The 15814-nt window shown below is 39.4% G+C and overlaps 1 protein-coding gene across 4 annotated transcripts in view; it reads left to right on the forward strand.

The window, feature by feature from the left end:
- SERTAD2 (SERTA domain containing 2) overlaps positions 1 to 15814 on the forward strand; it is a 114748-nt gene that overhangs the window by 12425 nt on the left and 86509 nt on the right. For 2 of the 4 annotated variants that reach the window (XM_087436658.1, XM_087436659.1), the window contains exon 2: positions 15407 to 15611. The exons of the other annotated variants lie outside the window; for them this stretch is intronic. The gene's annotated coding sequence lies outside the window, so the exon portion shown is untranslated. The remainder of the gene's footprint in view (positions 1 to 15406; positions 15612 to 15814) is intronic. 4 annotated transcript variants of the gene reach the window in all.

Here is a 15814-nt window from a genome sequence, read left to right on the forward strand (position 1 = left end):
TCTCTTACCTGTCCTCTCACTTCAGTATCTAGGGCATGGAATTTTATGTGAATGTTGCACATTGGTCAAATACCTTCCATTAACCTGTCTTGGCCCATCTTATTTCTTCTTATATACTTCACTTTCACTTTATATTATTCCAAAGCCAGGGAAGGGAAACGTCAACAGTGTGTACATATTTATCAAGATCTAGATCATATGTGAATAAAAATCTCTTTAATGTCGCTATTCGTAAAAACAACAGAGTTGAAATAGATTTTTCCCCTTTTATTAAAAGAAATGTACCCAGCCAGTCCTGATGGCCTAGTGGTTCAAGTTCAACGCGCTCGTCTGTCAGTAGCCGTGCTGTGGTGCCGGCTCACATAGAACTAGCAGGACTTAACGATTAGAATATACAATTATGTACTGGGGCTTTGGGGATGGAAAAAGAAGTGTACTATGACCTGTGAAAAAGTCAGCAAGGTAAAATGCTATATTTGAAATACGGTATCTTATTTGTCCAGGATAGACCAGGTCTTTGATACTTCGGGAAAATCTAGGCTTACCTTGATAGTGTAGTCTCTCTCTACACTATCTGGTTTCTCTAAAACTTACTTTCTAAAAAGAATTGTGTCTAATTTACCAGCAGATCTCTTTTGGATTGTTTGGTCTTGAACCCTCTCTCACCCACCATGAGAAAGTCATCTTCCAAAGCCATGTTTTCCAGTATGTGTGAGTGCTGGAGGGTCTTTGCTCAGGCATGCCCTTTTCGAAGTATCTGGAGAGGGGTTGTCATATTTTTTCCCTGTGGGATTTCTAAAGCACTCCTGAGACACCTGCAAAGTCCTGTAAAATTGTCACAACCCAATCACATGGGAAGATCTTCCCCTTTCTTTTTGAATTTTCTTCCTAAACAATGGGCTCACTCTTGAAGGAGAACTGTCGATCCTTCTTGACCCCTCAAGTAGAATATTTAATTCCTGCTAGCCTCCATGGCAAGGGAATAGAAGGTGAAAAGTCTGGTGTCTCTGTTGCTTGGAAGATGCTGAACTTTGGCTTGTCCCTTTTCAGTTACAGTTTTTTTACTTTATCTTTAGATTTAGTGTTGACAAGGTGTCTATTGATCTGTTAAGCTCTGTGAATACTGAAAATACTCAGATTTTGAATGGTTTCATCCATAATTCAAAGGTTCTGCTGGATGAATTGTTTCAGTCAGGGGGATACTTTTTAAAGGAACTGTTTAAGTGTGTGCTGATGTTTCTTGTACATCTCAACTGAAGGTTCTGTGAACGCTAAATTATGAAGCAGCACGATGAAAGCACAACTCTGAAATCAATTGTAATTTTATTAAAGAAGCCAGAGAAGGGACATTGTGGCTATAGTTTTTGTTAAAAGTGCTAAGGTTTTGAAAAAAGAAAAAGTTTGAAATTTGTATTGCGTTTCCTCGAAGTGCGATTTGTTACTTTTATAAAGGGTGACATATGGTTGTAGCTTGTGAAGCTTGGTTTTTTGGGGGGCAAATTTTTAATTTTAGTATCTTGCAGAAGAGTTTTGTGGACAAGATTCCCTTTGTTGTGTAACAAATGCTTTTACTGTTTAGCTAAGGTTTGCTACCAGTGGCCCAGAGGATGAAATGAAAAGTGAAATGGCTGTTGTTTCCCATCTAATACCAGATTTTATTTTTATTTCCAATACCCAGTGTTAAAAAAAGAAATGAAAAGAAAGCAAAAATCAAGATCCAAAAGCTCAAACTAACATTTAATTTCCTAAATAGAATAAGGCTGTCTTTGCCGTGATGTGAAAAGTCATACGTAGGGAACATCTGTTCATAGCTATACCATGGCAACAGTGCTCGTGGGGTAGTAGTTGGGTCGGGATGTATTCCTGGCCTCAGACTCTCAATGAGGCAGGTAAAACCAATCAAGGCTAAGCAGTTGGGATTGACTCACCTTCTTTTTTACCTTCCTGCCAGAAATGTTTCAACTGTGCTTCTTGCCCCTACTTTTTAGTCTCCTTGAGAGAATGGAACAAAGATCCAAGTGACAGTGAGTTGGAGAGCAGTGCGCTATCTGCCTCTTATTATCCAGGACTCATACTCTAGTGATAGAGTAATTGCCAGGGCTTTGTCTTTGCTTCTTTCTGCATTCTGTCATTTCTGTGTTCTGTCCTGGAGCCTCTAACGGGCAGAGCCTAAAGTTGTGTGGAATGGGGTCTAAGGGCAAACTGTTTTTGTCTCAGGTCATTTATTGTTTTCATTTTTCATAAGGAATTCTTATTTTGACTGAAAATTGCAGCATAACCAACGAACACTTGTTGACCAGCTAAGAGAAATATATATACAGTAGCTTTTAAAAAATTATTTGGAAAAGAGGTTATTCTTAGAGAATGATTTTTGTTATTATTTCTGAAAGACCTAAATACCACGGGGAAATTTTAGGGCCATGAGTTCATTTTGCTCTATTAAGCATTGCACCATTCAATTTGTGCATCTTTAACTATATGCTATGTGACTAGTCATGAAGCACTTTGGGGACACTTATTGGTCACCTTGAGTTTTCAGAAGTAATTTTTTTTTTAATTGCAGCTGGACAAAAATAAAGGGCAGTTTAAGGGTACTATTAGAATTGTATCATGGTTGAAAAATTTGATTATCAGAAAATTTGTCTGTTATTAGCCATAAATTTAGTTTTATTGTTGACCAAGTCATGGACTCTGCTAGTGATGCAGTCCATCTTTTCCTAACTTGGCATGAAAACCTTGTGATCCAGGGACACTCCTGTCTTCTCAGCACTGTTGTGGAGTGTTGTGTGTGTGTGTGTGTGTGTGTGTGTGTGTGTGAGAGGAAGATTAGCCCTGAGCTAACATCCCTTGCCAATCCTCCTCTTTTTGCTGAGGAAGATTGGCCCTGGGCTAATATCCATGCCCATCTTCCTCTACTTTATATGGGACGCCGCCACAGCATGGCTTGACAAGTGGTGCGTCGGTCCACGCCTGGGATCCAAACCCGCAAACCCCTGGCCGCTGAAGCAGAGTGCGTGAACTTAACTGCTGTGCCACCCGGCCGGCCCTCTTTTGTGGAGTTTTACTGCGACTTGTTTCACATGTTATCATTAACATAGTGAGTACTGAGTGGTAAGTGACCCGTGCACTAGATTGACATGGGTCATGAATTTTTTTTTTTTTTTTTTGTGAGGAAGATCAGCCCTGAGCTAACATCCATGCCAATCCTCCTCTTTTTTTGCTGAGGAAGACTAGCCCTGGGCTAACATCCGTGCCCATCTTCCTCCACTTTGTATGGGACACTGGCACAGCATGGCCTGACAAGCGGTGCATCGGTGCACACCCGGGATGTGAACCCGGGCAGCCAGCAGCAGGGCACACGCACTTAACTGCTACGCCACGGGGCTGGCCCACTTGGTTTTGTTTTTTGCAGTACTTATGCATCGTAATAGCAGTATGATGAAAACTGAAGCATTTTCTATTTGGGCTGATTTGGGATCACTAATAGAGACATAAAGGCATTGGACTAGACTTGTTTGTTTTGTTTTGCTCCCCCATGATGACTGGACAGGGAGATGGGCAAAGAATCTGTGTTGGGGGGTGATGAAGAAGAGGGCTTGTTGCCACCACTTTTTGTTCATCTGTGTGACCTACTAATCATTTCATATCATCTCTGGTGACTGTTCTGGTGACCTGGGTTTCACTTCTTTTGGAGAAACTATGACTTTTATTTTTGAATAATTATATGAATAAGAAAGTTTTTTTTTTAATGGATTTCCCCTAAATTTAAAGTGGACCCCTTTTCTTTGGTTCTTCTGCTTCATCTTATATTAGCCATTTGTATCCTTATAGGCATTGTTGGTGTGAGAATTACTCTTTTGAAAGCTTGCAAAGTTGTGTTTGGTCTATGTTGTTGACACTCCAGCTAGCAGTATGCCTGCTTCTTACCTTAGGAATATGAAATGAGATGCACTTTGGAATATTTATCCTTTACCTTTTGAATACTGGATACAGGTATTAGTGCAAACTCAGTACACCATTATGTGATGAGAAAAAAAAAAAGACATGTTTATAGGACTAGGAAAAAGTTCTTCACAAAGAGAAGTTCTGTCCTGTTCAGTCAGTTACAGAAATGGAATTGAATTTTCTTTTATTAGGTATGTCTTTGAAGTTGAAATGATTCAGTAGTCACTTATGAGCATTAGTGTAGTGAGTTCTTGGAACCCTTTGTGCTCGCAAGGAGGCAGTTCGTGAAGCAAATGCATAGCGAGCAAGTATATTATGACTTTTCTGAAGAGCCTACCATAGAGCAGATGATGCTCTGGTATCCTGGAGTGCAGCAGTTAAGCTATGATGTGTCATAGGTGGAAACTCAGGGACTTGGTCAATCCAATTATAAATTTCTGCTCTTCATATGCCCTCATTTTCTCGGTGTGCATTTATAATTGCTTTATAGTGACCCTGTCAGTTTGACAACCAGAAAGAGCAACATAAATGAAGTCCACACAGTTTATTTTAGAATTTTAAGTAAGTTGGATGGGGAAACATATTAAATATGGAGGATTACCATCAATTTGGTTTCTCTTACTATTCCTTTTGCTGATTGTCTTGACTGGCAAGTTGACTCCTTTACTTTATGTAAAGTTTTATTTGTTTTAAATTAAAAATATAGTTCATGAACTTTGTACTGGCTCAGGATGTGTGCAGCTCTGCTCTAATCAGCGCTCTGTTTAGTCAATAAAATTCCTGCGCTTGTAAAACATCCCTGACTGTCAGACTATTAATGTTTCTACATGCCGCCATTTTGTTGTCATTGTTTTGCATCATCATTGAATTGTGTGTTCAGGTGTCCTTCACCACACGAAGGAGTGAAGCTGGTAACAGCCATTTTCAAGTATAATCTAAACTTTTTCCGTACTTTTCTGAAGGTTTTCTGGTATACTTTTTTAGCGTTCATGTTAAGGAGGAGCCCAGGGATGGCCCTTCAGGTTTCCTGATGTGTTTAAGAATGTGTGGCCAGTGTTACTTGCTGGAACCAGCCGTGGAAAAGTTGAACTGGTGCCATATTTTTTATGCTACTGTTATGTCTAACTGTAAAATGAAGGAAGTGCTAATAACACTTCCTACTTGTTTAGCACATTTTCCTCTCCAGCTCTCAAAGGAGTTGGCCAATATCAGGCTGGATTCCCAGCCCGTGTTTCTATTATTTTCTAATTCCTGTGATGTAATGTTGCATAAGACTTCCACTCGTTATCTTTTTTTATGTTCTCCTAGAAATTGGAAAATAGTATTTGCTATTATCATCCCCATTTCTCAGGTAAGAATAAGAACAAGGCACATCGTGGCTAGGTATTTGACCTAGGATTATACTATAATCAGCTGCAGAACCAAAAACAGAACTCAGGATTCTTCCTCAACTTCATTTTCTAACAGCTGTAGTTTCTCTCCTTTTCAGATATACTTACAACGAGACCCCAAAAAATACATTTCCGGGTACCGAAAATATTTCCGACGTCTCTTCTTCCGTGTTCCAGTGTTAGGATTTACACTAGATTTATTGTCTGAAGTAAAGTCAGTGCCAGTTGTAAACGTGATCTGTTCTCAGAGTATTCCTGATTTGACTGCTGTCCCAAAAGGTCATGGATAGTTGAAGAAAGAGTATAATGAATGCAGCCCCTATTTTCTTTTTGCCCTTCTGAATTTGATTTAATGTAAGGTTGCTTTCTGCCAGGAAATTTCATGAATGGGCATATGTTAATAAGCCAGATTTTTTTTCCTTTATAGTAATAAGCTTAACAAAATATCTCCTCAAAGTGGATTCAGTTAGAGTATGTTACTACTTGAGTGAGTACTTCCTGAACTTATAGGAGAAAGCGACTCCAACCACTCTGAAAGTGAAGTCGTTCCTATAAAACTTTGTGCTTTGCAATGTATCTTCCATAATTCTTTTTGTTAGTGAATGTTTGTAGAACGTGAGGAGGAGTCTGTAAAAACTAGCAGAATTGGTTTAAAATTAGTTCTGGTTTAGAAATGCTTTTAAAAAAATCAAACTGAGGATGTTTCTGAGAGGTTTTTTTTTTCCTTCAGAGTAACAAAAGTGAAAGTTGCATTTTGATCAATTGTGATTGGTCTTCTTAGTGAAAACTTAAGACCCAGAATGTGTGCTAGCGGGCACACACAAAGCAGTTTTCTTGTTTTGGTGCCCCGCATGTGAACCACTGCATGTACACACACGCCACACATAAAGAGTCCATTCTTGCTCACACGCAGCCGAAGGAGGCTGACTACTGTGGTCTTCTGGTCGGTGGAAATTGGCAGCCTTTCTTCTCCTGTAAACAACAGCCTGACGTCACCCCATGCAGCAGTGATAGCGGACCCACTTTAGAGATTTTCAATTGGCAGAACTGTTGAAGGCCTGTCACTGGCTTTGATCATCTTCAGTCACACTCGAATAAATGCAATGCAGAGAAATTCATTAATGTCAGGAATACTGAGGTAGCCCTTTAAAACTGCTTGTAAAGTATTTATCCTTGAATTTTCACATAGAATCCTAACAAGAAACCTGTGTGATGAGCAGAACTGTAGTTACTCCTATTTTGGAAGTGAGCTAACTCAAGTTCAGAGAATTAAAAAGTTAGCAAGTGGTGGAATGACTGAAATTCAGGCCTTTGAAATACTGTTTTGTCTCTCTTTTCACTATACTAAAAACTTCTTTAGACGTTGTTAATTGTTCTATTCTGTTACTTCCTCTCCCATCTAAAATGTGTGGGATGATGATTTATGAGTTTTTTTTCCAGTCAGGACATCTGTGCATTAAAATCAGATACAGTGTTGTTACATTTGGGAACTCCTAGACAATAAGATAACCCACTCCCGGGCCTCAAAGGGAGCCTTTTGAAAAATCTAGTGTTAAGTCTACACTCACCAGCTTAATTGGAAAGATTTATTAATAAGATGATCCTGTTCGTCATTTGGCCTCTGAAAGCTACATAAAATTGAGAGGATGAATAATCGTAATTCTTTTGTGTTGTTAACTGGAAGAGACAAAAACAACATGAAAGGACTGTTCTATTAGTTAGAAATCAGAATTTTATTGGGAAGGAGGGGAGAGTTGAACTCCTGGTTAAAATAAAACTTATTTGTTATATAAAATAGTTGTCTTTCTCATGTGCCCACTTCTAGTTTATTTTCAGGCAGTTATAAAAAGTGAAAAAGAACAACTACCTTCCGTGATTTATAGTTGCTTGAATGGTTTGGGAGTATTTCAGGTTGTAATTAACTCTTCATTTTCTGTTTGTGACTCTGAGCCCGTTTTTCAATGTGACATTAGTAATAGGCAGGAATGATGTTTAGATGTGTGGACTATCCACAGTAAATTACTCGGACCTTACTTTCTCTGCTGAATGCCCCAATTTGAGCCAGCGCCCCTGATTTTAAAGTGTATGTTTAGGGAATGCAAATTAATGTTGATTTTAGCTTACCCCTGATAGAAAATGTGTTAAAACCCTATGTATTAAAAGGCACATATAATTAAAAAAAATAAACTGCTTCCCCAAAAAAATAAACTACTTTCCAAAACTGCACTTTGGCACACAGTAGGTACTCAAAAATGAATTCTAAATGAAGCTAATCAGAAGTATATTAGCAACCTCAATAAACTAGCATCTATACAGTAGTTGACTAAAATATATTCCAGAAAAAAAGTGCACTTTGGATGAAAGAAATGTATTTTATTGCATAACTTAAAATGAACCAAAAGACTTTATTTTGCATTTTATTTCATTAAATGGAAAAAACTAGTTTTGCCCTTAAAAGATGATACTGCCAGTTATTAAAATTACAGCAGGTTGAAGGAATAGAGGTGAAGTACATAAAATCTGCTTTAACAAAGAAAACAAGTCACTGCCTTCTCACCATCTTGCGCTTCTTTCTGTGAGTGACAAAGAATAAGGAGCAAGTAACAGCTGCTGGCCAAAGCCACTCACTTGTGCTGTGCAGCGAAGTCTCCAGGTCTGGGTCTGCTGTGGGAGTGGAGCCGCCTTTGCAGTGAGTGGCCCGCGCAGTGCGCACAACAGCAGGGGGGGGTTGTGGGGGGGGGCTTCCCCAGCACTGCCCTTGGGGGAAGCCCACACCCACTTCTTACAGGAATGGCCGCAGGGGGTCTGCCCAGCCCAGCTTTAAGTGAAAAAAACTGATGCTGCAAGTGTCCCAGTTTATCATTTAACAGCAGTGGAGTTTCTCATCACTGCAAGAGGCTGTTTGTAATTGTAAACAAATAGTAGTAAGGGCAGAGGACAGATGTGAGATAACTGGAGGCAGTGGGAGAGCAGTGGGAGAGCCAAGTGGGGCTTAGATTTTAACTCATAAGCAGTTGTCTTGCTGTCTGTTCCGCAGTGGATATCACAAGAGCAGAAAACAAAGTCGAATTTTAGTTTTAACCCTTCATAAAAGCATTCGCTTCTTGTTTCAACACTTCAGAGTTTGTTGAAAAATGCTCTTTTGGCAGATTTGTTACAAATAGTAATACCACCTGAATTTGCATGGTGCGTTGCAGTTTATAAGCACTCTCAGGAGCAGTGTCCTATTGAACACCCTCAGCTGCAGCCACCGCGTGAGGTATTGCCCTTCCCCTTTGTAAATGAGGAAACCGAATTCTGGTAAGGGCACACAGCTAGTAAGGAGCAGAGCCTCGACCGGAATCCCTGACTTTTGACTCCTGCTCTGGTACTCCCTTCACTGAGCTGGGAATGTGCACTCTGATAACATCCAGCTTCGTGGTTGTCCCTACGTCTCACTCTCATATCTGCACGGAAAACCACAGTCAGCAAATCCAGCTTAGGGCCCAATTCATGTTGCTCACAGTGAAAACATGTATATCATCAAGGGCAGCTTCTTGATCGACTTTGAAGTTAATAATCCAATTAAAAAAAAGGAGCCTTGTTATTTCTTACTTCTAATCAGAATGGTAGTGCAGAATGAACCTTAGGGAATGGTAGTGCAGAATGAACCTTAGGGACTATGCAGTTTTACTATACAGTTTTTTTGTCTAGAGTAAAGCCCTTCATAAGGAAAGTGAAACTCCAGTTCATTGCAGGGACTAGGGCCCACTTCCCCAGCCTCAGACTAGTGTGCTCTTTCTTTTAAAAAGGACACCTCACCTCCTTAAGCAGAGGCTGCAACAGCTAATTTGACCTGAGTTTCCGGCAGACATTCCTGAGCATCTGCCCTGTGCAAAGCCGTGTGCTGGAACCAGTCCTGCAGGAGTTGAGGATCTAGTGGGGGAGACTCAATCCAGGGTAACATGCACCCTGTGCTAAGAGTTCAGCCCTTTAAAAGACTAAAAATGTCACAGATAGATTCATGGATAACCCAGATCTGGTCTCAGTCTTCTGGAAACATTTATGAAGAAGCTCTTTCTTATGTGACCTTCTATTTGTATGAAAAATGACAACTGTGGCTACTTTGGAACGTTTCAGAATAATGCTGGCCATCCCTGAGAAGCTGAAGTATAAAGATGAAAAGCAAATTAAAAGCAAATCAAATTGTGATGGTTAGCACCAGATTTTTCTTTAGGCATTGTCTCTAGAAATTTTGACTGAGAAAATCAACTGCCTTTGTGTATACCTGAACATTTCATGCAGAATACTGCACAAACTGACCCATTTACACAACATAGTTCTTTTAGCTTTGGAAGTAACCACGGAGAAAGACGAGTTTAATTCTGATGCAAGTTAGGTCTATAAGGGCATTCTGCGAGTGTTTTTGTTGGCAAAATGATCTCTTTTATACAATAGAACTTGTAATTATTTTGATCAATTCTGCATTCCCTATCAATTCAGCTTGACTTGGAGACTACCCAAATTATCAGGGGTTTCAAAAAGTCTTGGATCGTACTCACCTCTGACAGCTCCAGGTTTCGCTCTTCAGCCAACCTCTCTTCATTCTCTCATGTTTCTGCCCCTAAGTCCTTGAATCACACCCCACAGTACTTGGTTCTAATCAAGTGATTAGAACCCTCACTTCGTTCTCCAGGGCCTAAGAACTTGATGGAATGATTTTGGGTTAGCTTTAAAAAAATAAACATACACCATTGACTGAGGTCTGTGCAGTACCTTTCCACCATAATGTGTCTCACTGGCTTCAAATCAGGCCCCAGACAGAGGCCTAATGTTATAAATGGTGCATATGTGAACTTTGCTGAAGAGGCTTTAAGGGTCCTACCTCCACTTATTATGTTTACCCAAAAGTGTCCTTCATTTCATTTTGGTAGTGAAGACCAAAGTTGAGTTTCAATAACAGTCTCTTTATATTTGTAACTTTTTATGAGTTGTGCCAATTCTCCCTCTTAGATGATAAATGGCGGGGGGTGGGGCGTTCCATAGATTTTAGGGCAATAATCCGATTCATTATTCGTTGGAATTTAAATTTTCAATTCATCACTGCAGCCTCCAAGACTTTAGGAGAAAAACAGGCATTGCATGTCTATTTGTTTGACTGAAAGTGTCAGAAACCCATCAAACTAACTTAGAAAACAGAGGCTTATGGACTTACAGAATCTAAGAAAGGCTTGGGCCACCAAAATGTGGGAAGGGCAGTATCACAGTTGTCCTGAACATGGCCAAAATTCTCTCTATCTTTCATTTCTGCCTCTTTCTGCATGTATGTTTCATTTCTTCTCATGGAAGACCATTTTTCCATATGGCTAGAAATATGGCCACCAACAGTTTATCTTGTAGCTTCTGTCACGGAGAAAGTTCTGTGGATGCCAAGTTAAAAAAAATCATAGGCAAGGAACTCATCAGATCAGTATGTGTCCGTCCCTGGGTCACTCAGCAGGGGTCAAGGAGTTGGGGGGGGTCATGTAGAAACGTGGCGACACGTGTGTTTACTCATATGACTGGAAGTGGATGGCTGGGTATTTCCCAGGATAGGAGATGGTTGTTGGGAAGAAAATTCCCCAGCATGTATGCTCACTACATGTCAGACTAGTGCCTTTCAAATGTTTTGACAGAAATCCATAGTAAAAAATACATTTTGCGTTGAGACACATGTATACACACGTTTAACTGGAAAAAAAATTTATGAAACAATACTCACCCTCACCGTGTACAAGGCATTCTGATATATTCTGTTACATTCTATTGTAGTTCATTTTTTAAAAATTTTTTATTGATATCATAATAGTTTATAACATTGTGAGATTCCAGTTGTACATTATTATTTATCAGTCACCATATAAATACGCCCCTTCACCCCTTGTACCCCCCCAACTCCCTTCCCCCTGGTAACCACCAAACTGTTTTCTCTGTCCATGTGTTAGTTTGTATTTCATATTGTAGTTCATTTTTAAAAAATACTGATTATAATCCACCTAATTGATTATGACTCGTTAATGGATAATGATCTATAGTTTGAAAAATACTATGCTAGACATTGAAAGTAGCAGATGAGTAAGTTCACGTGCAAACAGATATTTGGGCATGCATATTTTTTCAGTCTAGAATAAATAATAGCTTACATTCTAGAAAGATGCTGGGGTCTCATAGGGTGACAAATATGAGACATGAATGTCCTTTCCAGTTCCTATGGTGGATATGATGGTGCTTTTCCTACTGAGGAATATTCTGGACCCACTCCTCAGCCCTTTGTAAAACAAAGTAAAACAAGTGCCATATGCAATCAGCTGCACTCCACTCTGTTTTGAACTTACCTTTTGCTGAGAAATACTGAAATCCTGTGGACCTAGAAAATTTCCCAAAGTGCTTTCAGTTCTCTCTTAAAACAAAACATCAACACGGCTTTCTTGAAAACTTGATTGTGGCAACGCGAAGGGCAGCTTTCCTGATCATTGTAATACTGTAAGGGGGTGGATGATATCTTTACCTCTCCAAGAGTCAGTTGAAGGTCTCTTACTTTTTATCTTCTGTTGAAACAATTGAATCCCCAGCCTTCTATCTCTTAAGTTGAGTTGAGAGATTCAGATGGAAACTTAGCAGCAGTAGTACAGAATGACTTCTGAATGTGACATATGAAAATGCAGAGAAGAGTGGTTGAGTTCCTCACTGCAAACAGTTAGAAGCCCATAGAGATCCTTAATAACTGATAAGCATATAGTGCCGTGGGTCTCACTGTGAAATCAAAGCAATAAAATGTTTAGAACAATGTGTTGGAGAATATAGAGTTAGGAATAGCAAAAGATTTCATAAATAAGACACAAAAAGTACTGACCATAAAGGAAAAGATTGGTAAATTTGACTACTATTGATGAAATTCTGTTCACTAAAAAGATTGGAAAAAGTAGATTGGGATAAGTATTTAGAACACATATAACAAAGGACTCATATTCAGATATCTAAAGATCTGTTGGTGGGAGTGTAAACTGGTACAACCGTGTCAGGAGAAAGTTGGGCAGTGTCTAGTGAAGCTGGAGATCAGAAACCCTGTGAACCAGCAGTTTCACTCCTAGATTTACACCTTGGAGCAGCGGTTCCGCAAACTTTCTGATCTCACTTTATACTTTTAAAAATTATTGAGGACCTCAAAGAACTTTTGTCTATGTGGATTATGTCTATTGGTATCTACTATATTAGAAAATAGAGAAAATTTTACAATGTTTGTTCATTAAAAAATTCATTATGTGTTAACATAAATGACTTATTTTTTATGAAAAATAACTAAATTTTACCAAAACAAAAAAATCACTCAAAAGAGTGGCATTGTTTTACAGTTTCACAGATCTTTTTAATGTCTAGCTTAATAGAAGGCAGCTGGATTCTCATATCTGCTTTTGTATTCACCTGTTGTGGTATGTTGTTTTGGTTGGAGTATACAAAGAAAATGTGGCCTCACACAGTTATGTAGTTGGAAAAAGGAAGAGTATTTTAATAACCTTTTCAAACAATTGTAGATGTTCTTTGTTACTCAACTAAAACTACAAATGGTAGTTTCTTAAAGGTTAGTGGCAATGTGAAATCTGAAACCATATCAATAAACTTTTAATTATTTGTTACATTAAAATCTTTTAGGGCCGGCCCCGTGACTTAGCGGTTAAGTGCGCACACTCCGCTGCTGGTGGCCCGGGTTCGGATCCCGGGTGTGCACCGACGCACCGCTTCTCCGGCCGTGCTGAGGCCGCGTCCCACATACAGCAACTAGAAGGATGTGCAACTATGACATACAACTATCTACTGGGGCTTTGGGGGAAAAAAATAAATAAAAATTAAAATAAATAAATAAAAAATAAAATCTTTTAGTTTATTACCTTGCATGTTGAATAGATTTTTACTCATGCATGACTTTGTAACATCATACGTTGATTATTTGGAAAATATTGGTTTACTGAGTTATGCAGATCTTTTCATTGTTGACACATTTCATTACACAATATTAAAATGTCACATTCTTTAACTTCACGACTAATCTTGTCAGAAAAGTGTTTAAGTATTGGCAAGCTGTCAAGCACGTAGTGGCAGGTACAAGTTTTCAAAAATTCTTATTTTCACTTGAAAGCCTGAATTTTATCACTGGCACCACAACTGTCAGTTGTTTTTCTCAAAGTGGTAGGCTCACTTGTCTGCCAGATGCTCAAGTCTGAATAACCATAGTTTGTCTGACCGTCATTCCTTCAGGAGAATGGTGTCCCATGAAAAGAGCAGCGACCGTCAGCTCAAAGGCAAACAACTGCCTCGTGCCTTTCTCCAGGCAACCTTCGTACTTTGGTGTGCGGTGCAGCGCTCTCTGTGTACTCTCCCATGTCGTCACACAGAGTGTTAAAAAGACATGTACTCGAGGGTAGAGATTTAATAAAATTAGTATTTTCACTGCTTCACCAAGGGCATCGTAACGTGAACCCTGCGTGTTTTCGTTAGTGTGTGGAGGTGAGGAGTACAATAACTGCTAGTACAGTCTGGTGCTACTGCCTTTGTTCATGTGATCTTGAACCCATCCAGATTTTTCACTGTTTTTCAACAATGTAAAAGGCAAATAACATCTTGGAATTATTATGAAAATAGTTTTGACTTTGTGGACCCTCTGAAGGAGTCTGGAGATCCCCAGGGGTCCTAGAGTTGGACCACACTTGAGAACTGCTGCCCTAGAGACAGCACAGCTCTTGTGCACCAGGATACACTAGGATACATATATGTGAGTATGGGAGGGCGGCATATGATCAAGGAGGGGTACACGGTGGGGAGGCAGCTTCTGGGATGCTGACAGTGTTCTGTTTCTTGACCTGAGTGGTGATGTTTGTCCTATAATATGTGAATCTGTCCATTTATATTTATGCACTTTTCTATACGTCTGTTACTCTGATTTTTACTAGCATTGTTAGTCTTTGGTTTAGCTGTATAAAGGGTGCTGAGAAGGGAGGAACCACCCCCCCGTTCTTCCTTCTTTGTATCATATGCAGGATGTATTTGTCCAACGTTTTCTGCTTTTTGGGCTCTGGTTCCTTTGGTTGTATTACAGTTGAGGTAGGAATTCAAGTACTTCTAGTGCGTTTTCCCCCTCATAGTACAGACATGGCTAAGGCAGTAAAAATTATGAGGAGGAAACTTTTTCTTTAATTTAAAACTTTATATAGCACTTAGTTATTTGAGACTTAAACCTTACCATAGAAGCTATTCCCATATCCTTATTTTCTGGAAGGAGCACAAAATGAAAAGTGACTTGAGCAACGATACAAGTGAAAATTCAAACCATTTCTAACTTCTTTTGCTATTATTAAATCATAAAACTATAGTGACTGTAAATAAAATAAGAAATAGTAATAAGATTTTGGCATTACTGGATATCTTATTTGTGGTCATGCTTTCAGAACACTTTCACTTTATTTGTCTAATTTTATCTCTGTAACACTGAATTGAGCACAACAGGTACTAATACCTCCATTTCGTGGATAAGAAAACTGAGGCACAGAAAAGATCAGTGATTAATTCAGTAGCAAAGCCAGGACTGGTCTAAGAGTTCATAACTCCTAGAATTTGCTTTTCCCACAAAGCTAGTTTAATTGTAAGGAATTCAAGATAGTCATCAAAATCTGGACAGTTTTGCCTTTGCCTCGTTGGTGCTCTTGCTGCACGCCAAGCGTTCTCACTTCTGGTGAGGAATATCAGTCAGTGTTCTGTATGTATGTCAGCACCGTCTATCGTGCTTCCCTATGTTCTGAGACTTGGAGCGAGAACGCTTAGAAAACCACATAGACTAAATTAAATTTCAGTTTTGTCGGTTAGAAACTGAGGTATGCATTCTATGCTGCTAATCATAGCCTTCACCTGAACCCACGTGCCGTAAGCGGGAGGAGTGTTCATTCTCCGTTTGTGAGCCGTCAGGGTGACTGGAAAGTGGTGGAGGTGGACCGCAGATAAAATCAGTGAACTCGCAGATGTACCTGATCTCCCAACAGGACTGTTCTCTTGTTCTTTGGCAGAGGTTCACGCACTCAGGATTTGTGTGTGCAAGCGTGTATGCACTAAGAGAAAAGAATTATCCCAGCTTGGCTGCAACAGATTAGGCCAAGATTTCCTGGACTCTGAAGGAGATGTGGAACAGCGTGCCCACAGACCTAGCTCTGATTTAAGTGGACGTGTGAAGTCTTCGTGAAAGTGGCTAAGAATCTCTGGCAACAGAGAAAGGTAATTAGAAAATAAATTAAGGCTCTTTTTATAGGTTGTCCAGGCTAATCTTTTTTCTTTTTTTAAAGTAATATTTACCTTTGTTAAATGTTAGTGTCCCTGAATAAATAAAAGCATTTTTTGATATTATAGGCCCTGTATTTTGCAACCAGGATCCACATTCAATAAATATTTTTCTCCTTACCTCCTACCAGGATATTATT

This window comes from Ceratotherium simum, chromosome 11 (genome assembly GCF_057802395.1).
Source record: "Ceratotherium simum simum isolate JZ-2026a chromosome 11, ASM5780239v1, whole genome shotgun sequence".
Taxonomy (NCBI): Eukaryota; Metazoa; Chordata; class Mammalia; order Perissodactyla; family Rhinocerotidae; genus Ceratotherium; species Ceratotherium simum.